Here is a 24,052-nt window from a genome sequence, read left to right on the forward strand (position 1 = left end):
TTAAGAAGTTTGATTAAGAGGGAGCCTTTTATTGTTGACTATGCGGCTTTGCTCATTGTTGAAGGCCGTACGGTGACCCAAAGTTGTAAATTTCTGTGTCATTTTGGTATCTTGTGGAGAGTTGTCTCATTGGCAATCATACCACGTCTTATTTTTTTTATATATCAACTTATTTTCCGTTCACATTTTCCGTAAAGAAATGAGGTTATATTTTTTGGCTTCGAATAACAGGGCAGAGCTATTAGTTTCAGTCAATATGTCGATATACACGCCATCTTGAAATAATAACTTGTCACCTATACATTATGTTTAGTTGCTTCATGATGTGGTTGAAATTCAGCAACAACTATTGGTTTTAAATGAGATAAATATTTACAGACTGTTCTCTTCTGAGGATATTAAGCCATCAAATGCTTGAAAATTAACTGTGTGTATAACATTGCTAAAAATGTTCCTGTACAATGTTTTCAAAAATGCATCAAATGTATTTTATGACTTTTGTCAATTTAGGCAAACCTCCAGAGAGATACACCTCGAGAATCGTGTCTATATATTTGTAAATATTTTAATTTTCAACAAGTAAAGTGAACAAATATAAAAAAAGAACCGAAGTATAACGCACACTCTTTAAAAAGAGCAAAAAACTAAATATTTATATAACATTTTTATATCACTCAATATTTTGATATTATTACGTAAGTATTTCTGTATTGGCCTTGTTATTGGTCCGATGCTTGCTGTATTGACCTGAGGCGAAGCTGAAGGCCAATACAGCTGGCCGAGAACCAATAACAAGGCCAATACAGAAATACACGTTATATTATCTTAATTAATTAACTACAGTGTTACATTATTATTTTTTCATTTCACAAGAGATAATTATTTTTACCTTGAAGTGGAACTATCCAAATGTCAGGCTCTGTTTCTTTTTATTAGATGCAATATATTTAATGATCTGGTGCTGTTTCCAGGTGTCTTCAGCATTTTCTCATCTGATATGTCCCATTCAAATGCATTGATCGGCCAAAAAAAGAGGGTTTCCAACCCCGGATCCGCCAATGATGTAGGAGTTGATATTGATACCACTATCCATAAGCCAAATTACCAATGAAAAGAAATTTTCATAATTACAGAATGCCTGGTTCGGGTTTAGAAATAAATGACAGTTTAATTAAAAAAAAAGAGCGAAAGTAAACAGGTCCGACATGTCCGAGGTCGTCAAGAAATGAACTTTGTGATAATCTACTCGTTCCCCAAACCTAAAATAGTTCTATCGTCTGCTTTCAAAATACTGTTTAAATTAATGTCTTAATATTAAAATGTCTGACATTTTCAGAATGTTTGAGATGATTAACGACAACTGAGTCTTCAAAACAACTGTTTACTTTCAGTTTCTGTTTTTCATGACTTTGGATGTAAAAACTAGAGACGTTCCGAAATCCTGTACTTGTGCCAACTCGGCAAAAATAGAATAACTCGGTTGATACAGAAAAACATCTATATTGGCCGAGTTATTCTGTATTGGCCGAGTTAACACATTATATTTCATAGGCAGTTTTCATCATATTAAGTCCAATAACAGTATAGGAAATTCAAAAATAAAAATACTACATTTCCAATACTAAATCAACAACCCGATGCATACATATTACCATCAGTTCACATGCATTCAGAATCCAATGGATATTACCTTGAAAAAGAATACAGCGAAGTAGTGCAGAGCTTTTTAGAAAGCTAAAACTTATAATTTTCTTAATTTTCAAAGTGTATATCACTGATGCGTTTTGTTTTAATCTTTGTCAAAAAGCGTTTACCAGAACGTAATAGGTGTTTGCACATAACGTAATTGGCGTTTGGACATAACATAATAGGTGGTTGCACCTTACGTAATGGATGTTTGGACAAAATGTAATATGCATTTGTACATAACTTACATGGTGTTTGCACATAATGTAAGCGGTATCTGCACATAACGTAATAGGTGTTTGCACAATAAGGTAAATGAGGTTTGCACTAAACGTATTAGTTGTTTGCACATAATGTAAAAGGCATTTGCACATGACGTAATGAATGTTCACAGAGAGTATCAACTGTACGGCAAAACGCATATAAATTATACCATGATGTATTATGTTTTTCACTGGAGATACATATGTATAAACACAACATAACGCCAAAAGACTTTAATATCATGAGATTTACATAGAACAAAGGTGTATCAAAACAAAACGTTTAGAACATTTGACATAACAATAACACTTGAGACAGGACGCAATTATTGACTGACTTACGTAAAAGAAGAATAGACACAACATAGATAAAATATGAGAGAAGGTAAAGGTGGTTGATCATAAAGTTCCGAAGTATTCACAGAACATATAGCAGTTACAGCATAATGTAATGCATATTTGACACAACAAAGTTTAGCAATAACATATCATACAATTGTTTGACCAAACAAATTACGAATTTGACATAACACAGAGATGCCGTGTCAGGATATAAAGGCATCTGCACAAATCATAAAGAAGAAATGACAGAACGTAAAGGCAAAGCGACAAAACACATAAAATATTTACACTATAAGACAGTTCCGGCGTTCCATATATATGCATTACCCTTTTAGTATTCAATACCGTTTTGAGGTAATATTAATGTTAAATATTAAACTTTGTAAAACACAGTGTATTCATAATATGTGTTAGTCATTATGAATTTTGTATGTATAGAGAGTATGTTTTCAAAATAAAATAAAATGATTATCACTATTTTCAGACTGTTCAAAAACAGTTTCATTGCCAACAGTGGATGACCCAGTGTCCTGTCTTCTGTCTTCTGAATGTACTTATATAGAATGTTGTGTTGATGTTCACTTCATTCCAAGGTCATTTATGTTCTACCTACACATTGATCCATGTGAATATCAAATAACCGTTGGAATAGAAAAGTTCTACAGGAATATCTCATTAATAAACTACAGATGGGGTGAGCACTTTTTGAAGGGTAGTAAAAAGACATTTTTGCAATATGTGTGTTTCATCTTGTTAGTTTAAATGGCTCACAAGGTTAGTATGATGTTATTCAAACATCATTCGATTCCTCTTTAACTATAATTAAATTTGAAATAAACTTGGCCATTAATAAATAATTCATCATCTAGATATGTTGGGGATGTCTATTTGAGCTTGTTGTTATGTCTGAGCATTTTTTAATCTTAAATTATTTTTAAGTATTGTAGGTTATGAATGAAAATGGGTATAATTAATATGCTTTATTTTTAAATATGGTAAAATAATCACTTATGTAAAAATATTTCTGATTTAAGTATTTGCAAATATACAATATGGGCAGAAGAGTTGAGGGAAAAGATACACTTACTAGATGCCGGTGTTGAATTGAGAAAATGCTGCATATGTATCGATCCATTATCGTGAAAGCTTATGTGAAACTAAATTATTACATTCTGAAAACCATTTAATAAAGTGTAGGACATAGTTTGATAAGATTTATGTGTTTATTGTTTATTATTTTTTTATAGGAATTACACATGATCTTTGGTTGGTGGGAGTTTTTCACGCATCTTTCAACATAAGAAGTTTTTCAGGAGAAAGAATATATGTTGTATCACTAAATATAAGCATTTGCTTTGAAGACGAAAAACCTTGTTATTTGTCTGTACAGATTCTGGATAATACTAGACTGCCTAGACGTCTTTGTACCTGGGAAACTAAATATTATATAGAAAGTAAGGATAATCTCTTTCTAAGATTTTATTTAAACTCTTGGCATTGTTATTTTCGTCAATGACATAAAATCGGAAGCTTTGTCTTGTGTACCCTATATATTGACAAACAGCATAGGTTTTTGTTCGTCTGCTTTAAGGTCTCAAAAATATCGAGACTGGAATTCTTAGTGTTGACAATAAAAAGTATTGTATGTTCGATCTATTTAGCATGATTTAAAACAAATTATTGAATGTGTGCTGACCTGTAGATATCTTTCTAACTCTTTATGTTGGTTTCTGTCACATTTATTTGTACCAATCTGGTATAAGAGCAAATGAGGAAAAAAGGAAACAACTATAAGTCCCCGTTCCTCACTCAACAATACATTATTTTAATCAACTGCTTTTCCTTTCCTTTATTAAATATGCTTTTTGTTATATAGAGTTCTCATTAGAAAAGTGGAAAGAATCCAAGTATATCAACAAAGACCAACTCTTACCAGAATTTGGAATGTCACTTTTGTTTGAAGAAATTGGAATATCACCTTTCTTAAAGATAGAACAGTGTAGTACAGAAATAACTAAGTACAGAAAAAATCTTCCAATCAAAGATGGTAAATATTATATCATTTAAAAGGATGATAAATACTATGCATTTCAAACTAAAAAAGGAACCAAGGATCATAAAGTAGAGAAGGCTTACTGATTAAAGATTATCCTAAACACCAATGCAATTTATATATTTTATATTGGACTGTCCCAAAAGTATTTGAATAGTAGTCTGTGGTTTTTTTAAAGCCTGCAACAGAAATTCATTATACATATTTATGACGACATATGATTTGTTGGACTCTATAATAACAATAAATTATGATCGACTCTCTGTGTCACGAACAAAATGCAATTTCTGATGAGTCAAACTCAGAAAGTCTTGAATTGAATAATGTATTAATCATTTATCCAATTTATCAATTAGAGTGTTTCTATATTCAATTCATTATGTGAATTTAGTGTTGTTGTTTCCAAATATTACTTGATAGAACAATTAACCTACTTACCTAACTTTACTTTAAATGTCATTCGTTAGATTTATTGCTGAATTCAGAATTTTACCTTCAACAATTGATATTACTAATTAGTGAAATCCCCCCCCCCCCCAAAAAAAAAAAAAACAACAACACTACTTTTTGTACCTAAATTGGGTATATTTACAGTTGGTTTATTCTTTGTTTGTCTTTATTTAAAAAAAATGTTAACTTTGATGTAAAAAAGCTTCCATGCAAAGATTTTTTTCTCATTTGTTTGTCCCTGAAATATGGATAATAAATTTCTTTTATATTCTAATTCGTCACCTCAAACGCATATAAAGTATTTGTAAAATAAAAACAAACACTTGTTACATAGGAATAGCTCGCCAGCATGTGCAGTTTACTGTTAAATTTTATTAAATCAAAATATTGAGTCCCGATGTTATGATATCGGTCACACCGCTGCGTAGTACACGACAGCCTACAAAATAGAAAAGCAAAATCAGAAATCATATATACATATAAATCTTAATAATCAAACAAACAATGTCCTACTGATAGTATAAATATCTTTCTATCTATGCGTGAAAACATTTCAAATATACAAGCATCTTAATCCGGGTGGGAGGTGGGGGGTCTTTACCTAAACTAAGCTGCCTTACTGAACGGTATACGAGCTTCGAATGACCATATATCTTAAATTACTTAAACAAGACAACTATTCGCGCTTTAAAAATCCCGTGCTATTTACATAACAAATATCATACTCAATATATTTACGCAATGCGACAAATATTGACCAATCCGAAATATCATATATTTAAAACACAAACCTGTTTATCCAATATAAACACCAATAGATGACCACTATGCGGACACACAATCACGTGTGATTGTTTACATAATAGAAAACACGTGTATGCTCAACTTTAATAAATACATTTATTTATTGGTAAAAAATAAAGATCAAAATCAGGATGCTAGTTTTGACCATCCAAGAAGATTTGCCTTTTTTCATGTATTAAAAACAGACATAAACGGAGTTATGCTATCAAATTATGTACATTTTTTTAATCTCTCAAACACATGTATAAAAAAATCAACTCATCTATACATCATAAAAAGTTTAAACTATTCATAGGTGAGATGATTTAAAAAGTATTTAAATAAGAAAAATTCTTTTGGAAATATACTATAAATTTTTATTTTTTCCAGACTGTCCACTAAAAAGACCATCTGAGATCAACACAAATGTAACATGCTATATTCCATCTCTGTGTACTGGTATCGAGTGTTGTGTCCACGCGGATGCTCTGAGAAGAGATTTTGAAGTTACTGTTATTCTGGATCCATGTCAATTTGTTTTTACTATAGGAATTGAATCATTTGTGAGGAACCTTTCTGTAGCTACATTAGAACTAGGTATTATCTTTAAGCTAACATCGTTAATTACAGCAATGTTTTAATGTTATTGATCTCATTCGACAATAGGTTTGTTTTTAAAAAAAAGCTTCTTTTCTTATGTGATAAGATTGTACATTGCGTCCAACTAACCAACATAGAAGCAGTTGACAACACACGGTCAAATGCAGTTACTTGGATACTTAGAAGACAATATTCTTGTATAAACACGTAAATAATTTTTTTTAACAATGTTATTTTGTTGCCATCATCTTGGAAACTTTATTATTTATAAAACAGAAAAAAACTTTTAAAAGAAAATAGCTGGCAAACCAGAGTAATCAAAATGATCCGTCTTTTCCTTCAGGATCAAGACAACTTATTCTTATTTCCAATGCATTCTCTGTTAAATTTCATGCATATTGCTCATTTAGATTTGCAAACAATATATGTTTTGATGTCCCTGTGCTAAATTACAGTTTATATGTTGTATTGTACTATCAAATTAATAATGTATGCCTTTCCCTGTGCTGAGTGTTCTAGCGTTTGTTTGTATTTGATTCCTGCCACGTAGATTTGTCATCTCATTGATATTTTTAAAATTACCATATAAGCGGGAGGTTTGGCTAGCCACAAAAGCAGTTTCAACCCACCACTTTTTCAAAAAAATATACTGTTCAGAAATTTGACAGTTGTTATCAAATAGATTGCTCTATGTTTTATAAAATTGGTTATTGTTACACTTAAGTGTGTCTTTTGGTCTGTTGTTTTTTCTCTTATGTGATGTGTTTCCCTTTTTAGTTTATTACCCTTATTTGTTTTATTTTGAACAGATACATACTACTGTAACCTTTATTTATACATTTCGTGTCACTAGTATATATTTGTTTATGTTGAATAATAAGACAAACCTTTATTCATGTATAAGATAGCTTTGGTACACGGAGGTTCAATTGCACGGAAACATGTACTTTTGTACTGAGCAGTTTGCAAAATATTTTTATTCTACTTAAATCCAGGAATCAATGATGCTCGAGTCAACCAGTTAAGAGTCCAAGTAAAGTACTTACTTAGAGAGATAAAAGTAACTTAATAAAGAAAAAAATGTATATACAAAACATTATAACGATGATTGTTATTGAATAAGGCCATACGTATTTAAACTGCAAGTCAACTCCTCAATTTTAAACATTGAAAATGATCAGCAAACCAAAATCTTTAACGAAAGCGATTATGATTATCAAATAAATTATCATAGAAAAAATGCCATTAGAAGACAACTGTTATCACATTAATTTTGAAATCAACACTGGTGGATATAACTTAAATTGTGATAGTGGCCTGTAGCTCTTGCTAATTTTAATAGGTTAAGTTATTTTGAATTTCACAGTTAAGCAATGCAGGATCGTCAGAGCTTGTATTTTCAATTCATTATCTAAAACGTATTTGTGTAATGGAATTTTATAATTCACAGCGTTTAAAATATTTTTATTTTTATATAAGTACTATTTTGAAAAAAGAGAAACACAGAGAACATTTTTTTTTTAGTTGTTTCAAAATTTTGAAAAAGGAAACAAATATCACTCACATATTCTTAATGAATGACATTCTGTTTTCTAAGAGGGATGGGTTAAACCTTAAATATATGATATCAAGTCTGATCAATACATAATTCAACAATGTTTTTTGTTTTCACAGGAAAGCTACAGCAGTTTTCATTGGGAGGAATAGTAAATATATTGTAAGTTTTCAATTGCCTGACCATATTCATGGCATCTCTTTGTGGTGACTTAATTTATCTGTCTACGGAGCGTCTTTATGTCATTGAGGGGTTTAACTTCCCTTAACAAATCGTGTATTGTGTGTGGCATATGGTGCAATGGTAGAAGGTGTATGGTGTATGATGTAAGGGGAAAAGAGTGATGGTGTATGAGTGATGTGATTTTGAAACGTGTATATAAAGTGTGATTATCAAAGTTTAAAACTATGCAAATTATGATAAGAATTTTTTTTTTATTTTAAACATTAATTTAGAATATTGTGATCACTATTCGTTTTTTAAATAAATAAATAACTTTGTAGTCGCACGTTTTTTTCAAATTAAATTGCTTTATCGGTAATTTCGTAAGGTGTAGATTGAAAGTGTTAGGTGTATGGTACACATGTGTGATGTGTATGGTGTATTCTTAGTCAATCAGTTTTCCTGACATATTACTTTTATTTATCTTTAAGTGTGAGGACTTTCTACCTTTCAGATTGTTAATCGACAAGATTGAGATGGAACATGTTTATCTTATGTCACTAAATGTTACTGTATGTACAGAAAGCAGTAAGCCATGCGAACAAAACTTAGTAGTGTTACGAAATGCATTATTCCCAATACTACAATGTGCATCTGACCTGAGATTTATTACTGAAAGTATGTATTAATTATTAATTTCTATCAAAGTGACTTTTTTGCCCATACCTGTCACAATATGTAGAATTTCATTTTGAATCCATGTCTTCTTGCAAACACATAGACTCATTCGTGATGTGATTACTATTAATGTATGTTTTCGTCAAGAACCATTACTTACTGTGAATACTTTTAATAAAAAGCTTAACACAAAATCTTTGTAATTATCTTAAAGCTGCATGGAAACTAAGATTGCAAATTATCAGTTAATATATAATTATTCATATTATTATAAGTTATCTCTGCATTATTTAATTTATTTAATTGTTCTCTGTATTCTGTCATATTTGTCATATTTGTATATACCTTGTTTTATCCTAAACCAATGTTGTTGCTAATGCAATAAAGATTCATTCAACTACACGCACATGCTCAAATAACGCAATCATTTTTGAAGAGGGTATGCATTGTCCATACAGTACCTATATGAAGGGGAAAAAAATGGTATCATGCACAATTCTAGTGTTACATCACTCATACTTTTTTTTTTTTTTTTAAATATTGATCTTCAAATCCTTACAAACTAGTGAGCTAGATACAAAATTGTGAATTACAGTATCATTTCAAATGAAACATGAATGAAAGGATATTTGTTAAGTAAATGACCTAAATGATTGGAAATGTGCTCGCATATCAGGATTGATTTTTTCAGCTTTTTCACTTGTTGACTGGAAAGAAGAAAATAACATATCAGGAGAACAATTGTCAGAAAATGAAGCTTCCAAACTGGTATCTGAAATTGGATTATCCTATTACCTGAAACCTAAATCCTGTAATAGTTCCAATTATCCTTATATGTCATCAAATTCAGGCTGGAATAATAGTAAGATAGTAATTTGAAAAGGATGATATTAACTATACCTTTTTTCCTGAATTTTCAGCATTCCCAATCACCATTCTTAAGTTTAAAGAATTGGAAAAAAGAAGACAGATAATGCAACATCATTGTAAACTCAGGCTGTATGACATTCTCTTTAAATTATTATGCGCATATACTAAGTGTTCTACCAGTTTCATTGCATCTTCAAATATTGCATCTGTTTAAGCAATACCTACTGACCTATTCTGAGTTTCATTTCATCACTATGAGAAGTGGAATGATAAGAGAACCATACTTCATTTAGGTTTTTTTGTTTTTTTTGCTTTTGTAAATCTATGGTTGCGTATTCTGTTTAAAAAATGATATCTATCCTAAAGAATATTTACTTATAATCACAATACCATAAATTTTGTATGGGAATCTACTGACATTTTTTTTTTATTATTTCTTGACAGTGTGTGGGAGAATAAAATCTTTACCTACTTTACCGTCTGCTGTTCATTGTTCCCTGGATACCACATGTTCTAATATAAGCTGTTGTACTGATATACCTGGTGTGGGTAGAAGTTTGTCCTTAACATTGTCATTTGACAGTTGTCAGTATACAGTATCACTACAAATTGAAAGATTACAAAGGAATATATCATTAATGAATTATAAATGGGGTGAGTTTAGAAAATTCTAGCTTGTTTAAAGAAGTGCAAATAAATGAAAACGGTCTGATATTATAGACTTTCGATCAGCGTGAAAAATGCACAAATCTTATAAAAAAGGTCTTAGAGCCATTCTTAACTCACAAATAAAACATGTGAAGAAAATTATGGTTAAAAACGGAAAACAGTAATACGAACAATCAACAGATCATTAGAAAATATTACTTAAAAAGACTGATCAACATAATCACTATAAAAAAACATTGATGGTCTCAGGGGCAATATACAATAGCTATGCCATCTTAAACTTAAAAATCCGATCTTGTTTTTGTTTTACTTCCAACTTGAATTTCCAAAGCTGCAAATTTAAAAACATTAAAATGCATTAAAAGATTTATATATATACATAAGTAAATTGATACTTATAAGTTGGCAAACCAGAATTGTAGATTTATATCGTTGTTGTATTATCTGTTTAGGCAGTGTTTTCCAGTATACGTTGATTGGTGTTTTAAGGATATAGTAAGTACTAGCTTTTCAATATCATAAACAGGTGTCTTACTTTGATAATTTCAAAAGTTTCTTTATGAAAGCTAAAAAAAAGTTGAATCAATGGGTCATGTAAATGTATTGCAGATTTACAAATCTATTATCTATGGTTTAAGATAACAAAGAGAAAACTTCAGATGACCGATAAGCTGCTAACTTATTAAGAATAGTTTCATTTCTTTGTTTATTAGCAATATTTGAAACTCTATGGCATTTCAAATATATTAAAATTTTTGGATGAAACAAGTATCATCTATATACAGTTTTGAGGTCATGTCACGTTAGCTTTTCTGATCACTTGGCGTCGGTTGTCCGTCGTCGTTGTTAACTTTTTACATTTTGAACTTCTTTTAGGGAACAACTGAACCGAATAAAACCGAACATAGCATGAATGTTCATTATGAGGTGCTGACCAATTGTTGTTACTTCGTTTCCGATCCATGATCTATGATGGCCGCCAACGAGGGACTTCGTTGAAATTAGATCCCTTAGCAGAAATGTTTTCTTTTATAAAACAACTTATTGTTATACAAAAAATACATGGCATAAATGTTCCTTTTGATGTGCTGGCCAAGTGTTTTAACTTTGTAGGCGAGCAATTATTCAAGATGGCTGCCAGAGAGGAAACAAGTTTAATATAGGACCCCATGGAAAGTACATGCAAATGTCTTTTTTAGAGAACCACTGTACAATAAATATTTAACCAAATTTGGCCTCAATCATAATTAGGGTATCTGTTGTGATTTGAATATTTTTACATGTTTTCCAAAACAAAAGAAAATTCAAGTAAGTGACACAGGCTCTTATAGACCTCTATTGTAGACACTTAACAACATTCTATGTATTCTTACATTGGGGAAGCTTAATGTTCACATTTTCATTTGTGTCTGATTTTTTTTTTATATCATCAAAAGATAGTTTTTCATGGGTTCCTTTTGAAGATATCTGCCAAAAATATGATGAGTTGATGAAGCTACTAAATTTGCCACAGAGACAGAAAACTATCAACCGTTATACCAGAACTGTTAACGATAAGTTTGCAGTTGATTCGTTTTTAGTTGTACTGAATATAGTTGTTGAGCTCATGTTACATTAGAGAAATTATAATTGAAACAAAAATTCATATTTTGTAACCTGATTGTTTTGTGATATTTACTCAATGAGTGAAGAAAATCACACATTGAGGACTAAATTGGTCGATTTTTTCTAAGTTATTCAAACTTTTTTTTTTAAATTTGTACTTTCTTATTCAGTCGCCGATTAGTTTGTTTAAAGATAACCGTTATTGTACTTTATATTGATGGTGTTTACTTGAACTATATATTGATATATGTTCTTGCATTTTTGTAAGTTTAAAGATATATGATCTGCAAGTAGAAGACAAGTACATGATTAATTTCAACATTAGCCTATGTATGGAAACAGATAGACCGTGTATGATTGCTTCTCCTGTTTTAAAAGATACAAAGATACCAAAGTCTTACTGTTACTCATCTGCTAAGTCAGGTATACTTACTTAATGGTAAACCATCATTTATTTAGACTGCATTATTTACATTGAATTAAATTACTTGAAAAAGTATACGTAGTTGCATTATAAGTTTTTGAGCAAGAATAAGCAGACCCTTTATATTGAATTGTTGAACACATATTTTCCGTGAACTACTTTACAGAAATGATATCATATTTATTCAACAATTCATGATTTAGATTTAAAACATGAAGGTCAAGAAAAATGTACATCAAAGTCACAATATGCCTAAATATGAATCAGATATGTGATGCTCACTGATTTGGTCTTGGGACTTAAAATATTGTGGGGTAACCTAGTGATATAGGATTGATGTGTTTTAGTCAAGTTCGAATACTTTTGTTATTACATTGAGTAATCGTTTTTTCTTTGATCACAGATTTTTCTTTGGCATCATGGCTGTCGAGTTACAAACTTCCTATAGTTACTACCAAAGAAATCCCTCCAAAATGGGCAATTTCCAAACTTCAGGAAGATATGGGAATAGAACAATACTTGATAGGAAAATTGTGTAACGTGGATCTGATTCAACAACCGCTTGTAAAAGGTACTGTAATTGTACTTATTTTCGTGGTGTATTTATTTTCACGAATTTCACGGTTGGTTTATTATTGCAAAAATATAAACACGAGAATTTAAATCCATCTTTTTAACTGAAAACTGACTGTTCATCAATGCATGTAAACTTGACCTTACATCGATGACATGACATGTTTATCCGATAAATAAACAAACTAGATTAATATCAAAAGGTGACAAGTAAAAACCATTTAAAGATCAGAGAAACAATAATGACTTGAGATTACCTTGAACCATATGACTTTCTATTGTTGTTGTTATTGATTGATTTACAAACATGTGTGTATAGTAGCAGACAATGATTTTGAAAACTTTACGATAATCATTTGATAGCAAACAAAATTGTAATTATAATTAGATTTTATGAAAATTAGCCAACCGCAAATGAATACCCACGAAGATTATTTACAAATAACCAAAGTTACTACAGTTTGTCATTTACCGAGTGCGACTCCAGCAATACCGGTCTTAACACAACCGCTTTTCAAACTGTCATATTTTACATTCTGGAATGCATTCACTAAACATCCAGCGTGTAGTGGTTTTAAAGTAGAAGTGTTAAGTCGACTTTAATGTCATTTGCTTTCTTGCCGGCTTTCATCCCAGTCATAAGTTCATCAGAGTACTATTCAGTGAACTTAGATTTCACCAGTTGTTTACACTCATCATTTCCTGAAACGTCCAGTGGTTGTATTTTAATTAATCCTCGTTCGTAAATGGTTATACAATTGAGAATAGTGGGAAATCATTGCGCTTGAAGTATAAAAACGATTTCGACAACCAATGATCATCTGTATAAAGGTTGCATTTCTGTAAAGATTTACAATGTAATTTCCCATAGGAACTACTTTTAGGGTTAAAACTGTACAACTCTTTCTATGAAGTTTTGATAAAAATCTTATCCTAGAATTGAAAGTTTATATGCACCACAATTTTTGTTCAAAGGTCAAAATATAGGGCTGTGCAGCATATTTTCAACGTTTATATGCCCTGAACTTCTCAGGGTCTAAACTAACACTCATTGTCTTAACTAAACCTACCTCGAATGAAAGGTTACCATAGATTTCAATGTAAACAATATGCACATGTTTATTTACTGGTTAAATTCCCAAGTTATGTCTCTGTGAAATGGAATTCAGAGATCATAACTGGGAACCAGTATGTAAACAAAATGAATTTTCTATGAATATTTAAGATCTCCCCAAAAGAGGCGTGTTTTGAGAAACAGCTGTATTCACAAAGTGCAACCTAAAGTGTATTACCCTGTTTAAATACAAAGGATACAATGTACAACCTGAATCTTCATTTGATGAGAATCACCCCTCTTATATTAAAAAAAAACACATAATATAATAAATACATGCAGATGTGGAGTAGCTACAATAGAAACTCCCTCTAGACTGAGGCCTAGTGACAGTATTTACCAAAAGATTACTACATGAAGACGTTAACACCAATTGACTTTACCAGTAATATAGACTATGATAGACAAATGAAATACTTATAATGCATGTACATTTATTTATTATAATTATCATCTAAATATAAATGTATGAAATCAATTAGAATTGGCATAACACATTTACAAAATAACCGGCATCATACACGAAAGAGACATTGCTTTGTTGTTGTTTTTTTTTATTTTTATAAAAACACATCTTTGAAGAACTTAAATTACCATTTTTTATTTACATGGCAACACATTTCTTTTCACTTCATAGTATAGATTTGAAATTAGATGATCATGAAAGCAGAAGTCGTTATTTTCACATTGTAGAATCATTTAAGACATTATCCAGATTTAATTCATTTCTATAGAATGTCCCAATCAGTTTCTAGACAACCCTCTTGACGACGACAGTGTGAATTGTGTAATGTCATCATGTTATGGATTTGTATGCTGTGTGGACACACCTATACTCAACACATCTGTACAGATAGCATGGAGAATTGTGGAATGTAGAAACACAATCAACTTACAGATAGAAAAACTACACAAAACGATAAAAATCCGTAGTTCTGGATTTGGTAAGAATGCCTATTTTGTAATTTAAGCTTACTAATATGATAGCAAATTTGCGAATTTTTATGCTAGTAAGGTAAGGCTAGCAGAATACATTATTATTTATCAATCAATTTCATGATTCACATGTGTAACTTGGCTTAGCTTCTACATTTCTTGTTATATGTTTTCATATTCTTGTAAGAATTTTCAAAAGCAAAACCTTCTTGAATGTTAAATGTAAAAATTGTATTTTCGCGAGTATATAATTCATATTTGACCTGTAGCTTGATAACGTATATTATAGCTCAATTAATACGTCTAGCACGCAGCCCGTTCTCTTGCCAACAGATTGAAGGTTTTCACCATCCATTTTAACTAACAAGTTTTTGTCATTTTATTTTATTTCAATGATATTGAAATGGAGCAATCAGTTGGACTTTAGTATACAAGTAACCACAAACAGATGCATGAATGTATGTAGTTTTAGGCACACTATTCATCCTATTAAAGGGAGTTTTGGACTGAGAATGTAAATGATAACAACAATTTGCAATTAATTTTCTGTGCTCGTTAATGTTTTGACGAATATTTTTAGATTATATTAAGAATATGTATAGGTAATGCTTTAATACAATCTTTGCATTTGAACTGTTGAATTATTGAAGCTATTTGCCTTGAATATGTGTTGTTGATTCTACAAATTATCTTGTATTGTTAAATTTAAAGAAAAACACGTTTTTGAACGATTCCAGCTATGCATCTGAAGAACCAATTCAATCATATGTGTGGCCTTTTTACACGCCCACTTATAATTACATGTTATGGTAAATTATATTTTTTACGTATGTTTATGTAATACTGAAATATAACAGTAACAATCGTTTAATTTGATTTGGAGAATGATATTTTCATGAGCTTCGCATCATCTCAATATTTTTCTGGATGTAGTTTTGTAATAATTGGTCTGAAGCAAACAATTGCCTTTATTTAAAGAGAGGATCCATTTTCATCATGTACATGTATCGCATTATGATATATATTAGCGGAAAATCTTAATCATTTGATAAGGGCTTTCCGTTTTGAATTTTCATCGAAGTTCAGTTTTTATAAATTTTACTTTTCATTATACAAGATTGGTTACATACTTTACTCAAATCAGCAAGTCATAATATATATTTGAATACACTTTTAAATAATATTAAAACAGATTAGAAAATAAAAAAATTACGCACCATAAAATAACATTCAGAGTATCATGAGTATCTTACATTCTTACATTCTTTTATTAGGAGCAGGACACACGTTTTCATTGTTAGGAATTTTCAAGATTTGGTAAGTAAAAACTTAACGTTATCAAACTGTACCCGATGCTCAATTTGATACAAAAAGTGTCTAAAAGGATGATTGACGCCACCAGATATGATTTGGGACAATACATGCCTTAACAGCACAGTTTATGTACAGTTGATGTGCACAAGTGTACAGTTTTGTCCTTTTAAATTTGTTCTCGATCCGTTTCTTATCATTGTTTGTTGAGTTAACTTTACTCATGTAAACGAATAAATTAAAACCTTCCAGTTCCCTATATTTGTGTTGCTCCGTTGAAAGACATAAAGAGTAATCTTTTGTATTGTACTTTAACGATTTCAGAGACATAAGTAACAACTGCTTCATAGTAAGGATTTTTTTAATTGATATTGATCTTGATAAGTTCAAGGCATAAAGCATATAGCATTCAAAAACAGGTAATATTTTAAAGTGGTTGAAACCATTTTGAAGAGCAGATTAATTTGTTTCTGGGAAATCAATGTAAACTTTTAAAAGTAAACTTTATCATTCCATACGATAACGCAAGCCAAATGATGCAATAAAGCATCGTGATTTACGAGCATTCGCCTGATGGACGACCAAGTAATGGCGCGTTGCTTGAAATGTATAGCCATGCTTCATTTTTGTAATCGTACAACTTTAAATAGGTCAAATACAGTAGGCATTTCGTACAAGCAGTGGACAAATAAAGGGCTTTTTCCATGGAGCAACTAGACTTACAAAAACATTTATTTCAATTGTTATAGCTTGAGCATGCGTCATAAGTTGCTTATTATTATCAATCTAGAACAAACAACATACTTTGTAATTTTTTGGGGTTAAAAATGATCTTCATGACTTGTTCAATTGTATTACAGGTACCAAATAGACACTGTTGAGATTAATTTTACATATGTTATAAATGTAAACATAAGTGTTTGCTATGAAACAGACAGATGTGAACTGAATTTGAGAATTCTTACAGATCATGTTGTTGACAGGCAAAAGTGTGATTTTAGAAGTGGTTTCCTTGATAACTGTAAGTTTAATCGGGTAAAATTTGAGGAAATATTCTCTATAAGCATATATTAATTGTATTTGGCCCAACTTCTTGTATGTTAATTATTTCTTTTGGATCATATTTTGGTATCCCGTACAAAGATGTTACCAGTTACCATTACGTGTTCTGTTGTTTGATATGGTGCGAGCACTTTGAGTTACATACCCATTGAACCTTATTTAATGAATATGATTATATGATTTTAACATGAATACACGTCATGTTTTGGTTAAAGTTTTTTGCAAATAGATTTAAGTCGTAATGTTTATTCTGATATATTCAGGTACACTTGAAATAAAATCGAAAGTTAAACAATTCAAATGCCCTAAATCTTAAAAACTAAATAGCCTGCGGTATCACAGAACAGCCTTGTCAATCTAACGTTACCTTATGTGCAATAGCATAATACGTAAACAGGAGGACGTATTTGGCCCCTTATTTTGAAAAAAACGGGTACGCATATTGAAGCCGTTTATATCTATGTTAATTACGTTGATTTATGAAAAGGTTTCTACAAATATAATTTGGTGATTTGTGTGAAGACAGATCAACGGCTATGTCTCTTTGACGTCGAAAAGGTTGTCAACTAAGCGTTTCTGAATTTAAAAGAACATCGCGTTTCAATCAAAATTTATATGAGCAACCTTTTAATCTAAATAGATATTTAACACTCATTCGAAATACATTTTGAAGCAGAATATCTTTTTTTTTTTTGGTAAAGCTCTTGCTTATCTACAAATATTAATGACCAGATCTTTAAATGAGGCTATTTTGACAGTGGGCTGTTTTATGTTAAAAATAAGAAGTTTGAACCTGTAATGTCAAAAAGAAAACACAAAATCAAAATAATATAAATATATGATGTCCAACAAAATAATGAACTTTGTAGATGTCATTTGATAGATTTATAATCTCATTGAATTACATTGGCCATATAAGTGTTTTTATCATACCTTCACCATTTCAGAAGTAAGTTAATGTTTTATATGTTGTGATATATATAAAGATTGAAACAATAAAATATGATTGTATAAAAAAATTTCCTTTCAAAGCTTTCAAACTAGATCAGTGGATAAGTGATAGACCTATTAAATCAAGCGTTATTAATGGTGATGTCCTTGCAAATGAATTAATGGTACACCTAGGCATTGATGGTTTCATTGAAAGTTCAAGTCAGTGTGATATTAACTTATCACCATATAGTGAAGCTGTAAATGGATGGAATAATGGTAATTACATCATATCGACCATAAAACATTTACAGATATATTTATGTTGAAATTAACTACCAATGGTTTTTTTTGTAGTAACATGCTTTCAGTGAGTTTTTCAAGTCCCGTATTTGTGCTCGGTTAAAGCAAGGACAGTGAATTGGTAGTGACTATGCAGCTTTCACTAATTTAACAGAAGATGATTATTTGTGTCCATCAATTTGAAGCAAACTTATTACCTAATTTAATATTGATATTATTTCTTGTCATTAATATTGCGGATATTTTTCTAAGGACATTATCTCCCCTTTAGTGCATTTTCTCATCTGGATCAAACTGCTCTTTTCGGTCCAATGGCAATAAGACTAAATAATTGGCATATTACCCTTTTTGAAAAACCTAATTAATCTATAATATATTATGAATCACTGTCGAACAATTATTCGATTTGTTTCAGGGCAGTGAAGAGCATTAACAAGGTTGTGGCATTAACCAAACATCATATGTCGTCAAAAGTTGAAGTTCAGAAAATAACATTATTTATAATTAATGTCAATGAAACTTTTAGGCAATGCATACCATGTTAAGTGCTATGACCCTTTTAAAAAAAGGCCGTACATTGACCTATAATGGTTTACTTTTATAAATTGTTATTTGGATGGAGAGTTGTCTCATTGGCACTCACACCACATCTTCCTTTATCTTTTCAATAATAAAAAACAAGCAATTAAAAAAAGACTTGATTACGTAGTCACCTTTGAAACTTATTATAATTACACAGAAGGAAGTCAGTTTTACTGATATACTATCTCAAAATGTGGAATAAATCACATATACTTAGTAAACAAGACAAATTGGACTTATTTCAATTTTATGTAAAATGTTTATCAAATGTTGACTCTCATTCGTTTTTCACTTTTGTTTCCTCTACTTCTACATCTGACAAAATACCAACAATAAACATTGTTCAAATTAATGTGTACGGTTATGATTTTTAATAATTGTATTCGAAAAAATAACTAGTGGAACATTATATTTTACTGGAAAATGATAAATACATGTCAACAGCTTATTTAAAGTTTCAAATCAATACAACAAAAATAAAATAGATAAACAAAAATTTAATGAGTAGCTGTTACCTGTGTTAATAGATTTTCTGTGTTTGTAACTGTGACTCTTCCATAATTGCTATCTTGCAATTTGTTTAGTCTATTTAACTCATATGGTGGTATGTTAAAATTCGTCTTCTTATCTATCATTGTCTATGTAAGCCTTGGATTTTTCTCTGAAAAAAAATGCGATTGAAATAATGATATGAGTATATAAATATATTGATATAGGTATGCTGAAATGTAAATGACTAATTACTGTTCAAAAAGGTCATATATTTAAGCGAACATGTCTGCTATTATAACCAGATATTGATCTGAACTAGTGTGTCCAAACCAGAACTTATTCTAATAAAAGGTACATTTTATCTCAAGTTTAAAATTGACTAAAACTAAAGTTTACAAGTTAACAGGACATTAATGATTGATGATTAATGATTGGTGTAGTCTTGTCAAATTGATCAGTCGGCAGGTGGGTTTTTTTCTGGTCACGGTAACCTTCCAATGTCTGGTCTATGGCTAGTCATGCAAAGGTCTACTTCCTAAGACTCGGGTCTAAAAAAGGAAACAAATGTCTTGTTTGAAAATGATAAAGATAACTTGACTTGGAGAGCAGACATAAGAATAATGATACGTGACTTTTTGTGCATGTTAGGAATGCAGTCGTTCATATATCAAGGATTCAAAATTCAGTCATTGTAACATGAATTTTAGGAAAAATTTCAATATTATTATAGAAAGAAGATACTCTAAAAAAAAAATTCATACTATAAAAGCTCAGCAATGTTTTTCTTACTTTTAATGAAATTTACATGATAAGATTGGATGTTGATTTAGAAAATTAGATATCAGACGCTCAAAAAAATCACTGAAATCTTAAAAGGTTCTTTGATGGATCGAGCTTTGATCAGACTGCAATATTGAGAACTCAGATTCCAGTATTTAATTTGTTTGCCAAACTGTATAAGTTTGGAAATACCCGTATTTTCAAATGTTCTAGACTCAATTTCTGCTTACCCTTCAAGATCATCGCGATCAGTTCATGTTTATGGGTATCGTGTTGCTTGGTCATTAGTTTTTTAAGTTGTAGTCTGTAAACTGCTGTCCTTTGTTCGATTAGATTCATTTTGCAATGGCATTATGCTTTAATTTATGAGTTATGACTTTGAATATACCTTTAGTATATTCTATGCAATCATAAATGTCTTTCATATCAAATTCATACTGACTTCCCTCTTTGTCATTATAATTGGTTAAAGGTATTATTTTTTTATTTCTTGATTGTTGTTATTGAATAGTATTCTTTCAAACAATCATTTACAAATCGCAAGAAGATATATTTTGTCATATAGGTTCTTTTTGTTTGCTTTCAGCCTGTCCAAACGACACTGCTCCAGGAACTGTTATGCCGGACAACATCAAATGTTACATGTCAACATCCTGTAATATGATATCTTGCTGTGTATACGTTGATATATTCAGACGTTCATTGTTTGCATCTTTAAAAGTCGATACCTGTCAGTATATGTTGGTAGTTTATTTGGAACATCTAATATATGAAGTTCATCTTTTGAACTACCAATGGGGTAGGAAGTTATATTTTTATCTAAATATCACAATCCAATCACTTAATGTCTGTCTTAAATCCTTGTCGTTTTATACCGTTATAAGCCCATCAGTCTGTATGTTTTTCTGTTTTGCATGCGTCATCAACATTTTGGAAAAAGCTCAAAATCGTTTTAACAAATGTTCATAAAACTTTGGTTATTTGCTCATACCAATACAAGTATTTGAACTTTATGTTTTTTTTAGTTTACGTTCCCCTGTTAGATAAAATGCAAGTTTGTTGATAAATCGGAAATCAGCTTTCAATAGAAATCAATTGTAGGCAAGGAAAGTTCATATTTAAACAACCACTGTCCATTTACACAAAAATACCAGATGACTACTCAAAGAAGATTTACCCTCGTTGATATATTAAACCAACTTTCCTTGTCTATAATCTGTGAAAGAAAGAGAGAAACTATGAACATCAGAACGATCAGCAAGATAAGATATCAAAATTATCAATATTGTTCAATTTTTAGAGTCCTTTATATTGAAGATATTGCCCTTAAATAACGATTTTATCAGTAGTACGGTGGTTAAATATACCTATAATATATCTTGTTTCTCGAAATCAATAAAAGATATAAAAGATAGGCAGATATAGTGGCATAATTTATCAACTGCTCAAACACGGGTTACATTCTCAATTAACTTTTCATAGCCGTTATTACCTGTTAATAATAATTTAGTTTTACCTATGTTCAAAATATTTGGGGCGAATTAAAAGATACTGACAAGTAAAAAAAACCTTCACACAGCAAAAATGATCAGCAAGGTTATGTACACAAACAGTTCAGCATGGCTGAAACTGTAAGTTTTATTCGTATCTGCGAGTTGGGGTGAAATTATAGAACATAGAATGAAACTATCAACAATAAAAGTTATAAGTTATTCTCGTGGTGTTTTGTCTGATGATTGGTCTGTTTCTGTGTGTGTTGCGTTTCGGTGTTGTGTCGTTGTTCTCCTCTTATATTTAATGCGTTTCGCTCGGTTTTGGTTTGTTACCCCGATTTTGTTTTTTGTCCATGGATTTATGAGTTTTGAACAGCGGTATACTACTGTTGCCTTTATTTATAAGAAAGACATGATCAACAGCAACGATTATGTACCTGAAGTCTTTTCTAGCAAACAATGCTAAAATGAAACATTATTCAAGTTGCGAGAACAGATGAGTCGGCTGCAGCTGATTGCAGTTTCGAGACAACATGGAAGCAGTGTCAGCAAGTATATACTCACAATTCAGATTGACTTAGCTGCAAATATTCAAATACATACTTATTCTGATTCTTAATTATCCTGATCATCCTTTCATTGGTTAGTTCCGAAATTTACATTTCGCAAAAGACAAAAAAAAATAATCATTTATCTTTGGATTGAAACATTTCATATGGTAACTTTATCACCAAAATCATTGACATTTCATAACTGCTGTGTGGTCTGTTGTTGGCATTATGATTGAATCGCGTAGGTTATGAGTTGTAATAAATCTTTAATCTTGCATAAAGAAGGATTATGTTAAACTATCCATATATATTCTATAAAATGTAAGAAAATATGTATTCCAACTCTGTCTCATGCAATATTGATGTATTGTTGTTCATTTACTCATGTTTGAATAATTAAAACACTATAATATTTTTCTCAGACAAAGTTGAAGAAGTTCAGCTACATGGAGTTTTCCGACTTGTGTAAGTTTTGTTATTGTAAGATACTCTTATTCTCAATAAAACGCTGTTCTCGGACAATTTATAATTTATTCAAAAAAGATTAAATTGTGTTTGAGGACGCTAGAAAATCAATTAACAGATGACAAATTTTATAAGCATTTGATATTCGTATCTGTTTTCAGTTTTAAAAAAAGTATTTCGCACTCGTGTTATGTAAGAATTTTGTTTTATCAATTCAAGGTCATTGACGCCTCAATTCATCACATTAGAAGTGTTTGATGCTTGAAAGGAACATCTGTTTTGCTTTCATAATACCTCAATGCATCATTAAAAATTGAAAACTACACCGTCTTAGTTAAGTTTCATTATCAGATCAACTACGAATTTTCATTTTATGTCTAAAATTTTCAGTTCAACTCATGTTCATTTCAATTATTCCTGTTGATGTGATTACTCCGATTAATATTTCAGTTACTATGACAAATAGACAGATTATACGTGCAATGGTTAAGCTAGTACACAAATTTTATTGGTCAGCCCTTCTGAATGAAAATAAATCATAACATATCTTATCAAATTGGTGTCGTCTGTCAAAGTCAATTGGTTTTTTTTTTCTCTTCTGTTTGTATTCACAAGAACATTGCGTTTGAAATGGCGAAACTAGTCGCTCGTATTTTAAATTTTGTGTCATTTATCAGCTTTAAGATTATTAATGGATAAAACTCACAGTACCGAACGTAAGTTTAAAATATGAAAACAGAGACTGACAATCATTCTGCACATGTGCAGTCAATAAACAAAAACATATCTGTCAAAGTTTAATGTGACCCTTGTTTCCTTTTTCTATTAATTGTTCTAGCCATGAAAACCTTTATTGGAAAAAATAGACACATGTAGTCCTACTCGTTCTTGTTTAGCTCACCTTGCACATATCATCACTTGGAACCACTCGTCGTCGTCCGTGAAATTTTATAAAGATCTTCTCTTCTGAAAAAACTGGGCTAAATCAAAACAAACCTGGTCTAAATAATTCTTAGAGTATCTAGTTTAAAAAATATATCCGATGACCGCTCTAACCATCTAAGATGGCCGTCATGGCTACAATAAGTCATGAGGGTAAAATGCAGTTTTGAGAAATATCTCTGCAACTAAAGCATTTAGAGCAAATCTGGCTTGGTGTAACAATGTTCCTCAGGTAAAGATTTAACTACGTTGAAATTTTCAGACACATCAGGCAACCTGTTGTTGGTTGCTGCCTGTAAATTGTTAATTTTGAGGAAATTTTCCAGTTTTGGGTTATTGTCTTGAATCTATATAAATAATAAAGATAAACTGTAAGCA

This window comes from Mytilus galloprovincialis, chromosome 7 (assembly GCF_965363235.1).
Source record: "Mytilus galloprovincialis chromosome 7, xbMytGall1.hap1.1, whole genome shotgun sequence".
Lineage (NCBI taxonomy): Eukaryota > Metazoa > Mollusca > Bivalvia > Mytilida > Mytilidae > Mytilus > Mytilus galloprovincialis.